Raw genomic sequence first — 3901 nt, forward strand, 5'->3', positions numbered from 1 at the left:
TGAGTTGATGAGGGGAAATTAAATTGTTTTACAAAGTGACAGTATGGAATAGATTCCTTTCATACTGTGTTGTCGTAACGAATTCTCACATATATTCCCATCGTATAGCTCAGTACCCTGGCTGTTAAATAGCTTACACGACCGCCCATAATGAGAGGGGTCGGGGTCCTGACTTATCACAATAATTCTAAGTCTTGGTGTTTACCATTTTATTATTTGTGTGTCTTGGGAAGATGGAAAAGGGAAACCCAGGCGCACCGTGTATTGTGTAAAAGAAAAGGCAGTCCATCAGGCAGCCGCAGAGGGAGAGAGCTTATGAAGCCTTAAATCACAGGTGCCAAGGTGAGGAATAGGGGGAGGAAGGAAGGAAGTCTGAGAACTTTAGACAATTCTTAATTAGATTTTTAGAAGAAAGAAGAAGTGAGACAGAGAGTGCCAACAGCTGACTTTGATTTAATATAATGATATTTTTCGGTGAAATTAAAAAAAAAAATTTAGAAACTTACTCGGAAAACCGCCAGCAGAGGGCTCCATGCTAGGTGCATTCACCTCCATTAGTGGCTCCTACATTTATCGGAAAATAGTCCCTCTATCCGAGGCTGAGAAAAGTGGGGGGGGGGTATTACTAACTCGCCTCTCTGCTACTATAAGTGAAATAATATATATAAATATAAGTGAAATAAATATAAGTGAGAGGGGAAAATACGAATATAACTACTTGGGATGTCTCCAGTGCGCTTCTATTTAGGCAAGCGTGTGCCACCCCTGAAAAAACAAAAACAAAACAAAAAAATGGGCATAGGGCAAGACGAAATGGAAAATGAAATGATGATGAAAATACATATTTTGCTCGTTTATCTTCCCTTCAAAACCAAAGGGGTTTTTGCCTTTGCCTTTATTTTGTTTTGCATTTATTGAGTCCTTGCGGAAATCTTTCCTTACCTCACGTTGATTGGAAGGTTAAAGCGAAATGCAACAGAAAGTTAAGAGCGAGAGAAGCTGGCTCAAGTTAGGAAATTTTTCTTAGTAGAGAATGAGATTTTATTTGTACATTTTTTGAGGCACTTGAACTTTATAGATGCTTAAACAATCATTTCAAAAATTAGTAGATATGATAAAAATTGAGCTTTTAAAATTCTCTTAAGCAATGAAAGGTTTTCAAGAACCGGAAGATATCGCTGGAGAAAAAAAAAAAAAAATCTAGCGGCCGTGCAGGATTTGCTTACACAAAATCCCGACAGAGGGCGCTGTTGCCCGTTCAATGACTTACGGAAGGTTCCCTAAGAAAAATTTCCCTTGCAATTTCTAGGATTTTTTGAATAAGGCCCACGTTGAAAAATTGACTCGGACTTTAATTGTACTTATGTATTTTTTTGGGTATCTCTTTATATGTATGTATATTTTTAAATTTATGCTTCATTCTTAATAAACCAGATTTCAGTTTTTCTGAAGAGTTTACATAAATGTTAACCAAATATTTCCAGACGTTTCTAATTTTAAAAATATCTATTTTACCATAAAATAAAATTACATATGAAAATTTGAAATTATATCTATGTATATATGGCTATATAAATAGTTACACTAAAACATATATATTTTTAAGTAGTTTTTTAATATAAAATATCCCTCTGAGGTTTTCTTTTAGTTTCAAGTTTTAGAGTTTATTTATTATAGACTAAGCAATGATATACCAAAAAGAGATAAAAAAGGTGTTAAAAGCATTCAGAGGAAAAAAATTAAGATTTTCTCCAAGTGCTTTTTATTTGGGTTGGAATGATCTTTAGGTAAAAAAGATAAAGGGGTTATTGGTTTGAAAAGGAAAAGACAGTTATTCCCATTAACAAATTTCTGTCTAGAGAATCTGAATTTCCAAGTCTATAATATTTATCTTGCAAAATATTGATCTGGGACTGATTTTAGTTCTGGAAAGGGAGGGTAAAAGCCATTTCAAATCCCACCACACAACAAAATTAGGAAGAATGCCTCCCCATGTCCAGACTAGCTCTGGGGGCAAAGAAGGAAATCTTCGCTCAAGCTCCTCGTGGAAAATCTGTACAGATTTTGTATACTTTAAGCTGTTAATGTTTAACATAGAGGAAAGGAGAAAGGAAGGAAAAAGGAAGAAAGGAAGGGAGTCAGGGAGGGAGGGAGGGAGGAAGGAAAACGGAATGGAGGAAAAAGGAAGGAGGGGGAGGGAGGGAGGGAAAGGCAAAACATAAAAATTAAACAGGAAATGAAGAAAGGGTTTATTTCTGAAGTTCCTTCTGAAGCACCTTCTTCGAGTTCCTTTCATTTGGCTTATCTTTGAAAACCTTAAATTAAAAATCTGCAGAATTTTTCATTCTGCACGATATGAAGCATCTTCCTGGTTTTTATCGAATCGATATCCACCGTGGTTGGCCGGAGCCCTCTCTTCCGAGCGCACAGCAGCGCTCAGCAGTCCTGAGATTTACAGACAATCGCCCTTTGCAGATTCACTCTTATCAGGTTTAATAACTTCCACCCCAAATTGCCCTGGTCCCTCCTCATTCCCTCCTGTCATTTATTTTCTGCCCCAGGGGCAGAGAGCCTTCACTGGACTTCCCTTCTGGCTGTGGGAATCCTTCCGCACCCTGGAAGGAAGTAGAAAAAAAGGGGGGTGGGTGGGAAAAGGGGCCAGTGAGGTGAGTATTCACTTTGTGATGAAATTCGGAAACACTGTGCCTTAAAGGGTGCCCATTTTCGAAGTTTGGTTAACTTTGTTCTTGTTGATGTTTATGTTTTCCTTTTCTTGGGGGGGGGAAGCTATACAAATCACCTTACCAAGAAAAAATACACTCAAAACAAACAAAAAGCCCGCACACCGTATAGTATTTTTCAATATCTCCTTGAAAAACATTCTGCTTAAACCTTCCAGAGGTTCAGGTGACCATTTCTTGACTGTCCATGATTAAAACCACTTAAAAGTTATAGACAGCAGATGCAGATATAAAATGTCCCATGCCTCTGCAAAGAAGGCTTGAAATTAACATTGTGTGATTGTGCACGTATGTTGCTCCCTACATCTGAAAAAAGAAAGAAAAGAAAAAAACCTTCATAAAATGGAGACTTCAGCCAAGAAAAGAATGGCACATGGAATCCACTGAAAATACAGACAAACAACCCTTAAACAATAAGCAGTACAAACTGAGGTGCTTCATACAGTATTTAAGGTTTCAAATTTGTTGGGCAGAATGGCAGGAAAATATGAGAAATGGTCACTGTGGTGAGCCGGGTTTTTTGTTCTACAGTGACTAAAATACAGTGAAAAAAAAGAAAAAGTTGTGTAGCCATCAACACAGAGAGATCACCCTTAAAATTCCCAAATCCAGCTTTCAAAACCCTCCTGCTGAACAAACAAGAAGAGGAGCTTTTGTGTTTAAAAATCTCAGTAATCTTCCCCCTTTAAAAATCTGCATAGAAAATGGGGGACTGTTGGCATCCTGGTTTCTCCTTATGAACTGTAAAGACTTTAGTCGGTGGCTACAATGATTCATCATTTTCAATATAGAGGTTTTTAAATGTCTGTATTTATATTAATCACACTGACCGACTCTCTCTCCTTTAAATGCATGTTTAGAGTCTGTAGGCTCTGTGTGACCCAGGGGTGCTTATATAACTAAATGTGGGTGTCTGGGTATAAGTACGTGTTTATGATTTTTATAAATATATGTCTGTGGGTTGCATCTAACTCCTGTGTGTGTAATAATGTTTTTCTCTCAGCTGAGGCTTACTTCTCCAGCCTATTGTTTGAGACAACAGATATAAGTTGAGATGGGAGAGGAGCGTCGGATTTGGTGTGTATCCCCCATTTCCAATTATAGATGGATCATTACAGACAGCGGAGTCCTGAGAAGCCAGACATCTGCTCCTCACATGA

The sequence above is a fragment of the Mesoplodon bidens genome (assembly GCF_964165515.1).
Source record: "Mesoplodon bidens genome assembly, chromosome: 10".
NCBI classification, from domain to species: domain Eukaryota; kingdom Metazoa; phylum Chordata; class Mammalia; order Artiodactyla; family Ziphiidae; genus Mesoplodon; species Mesoplodon bidens.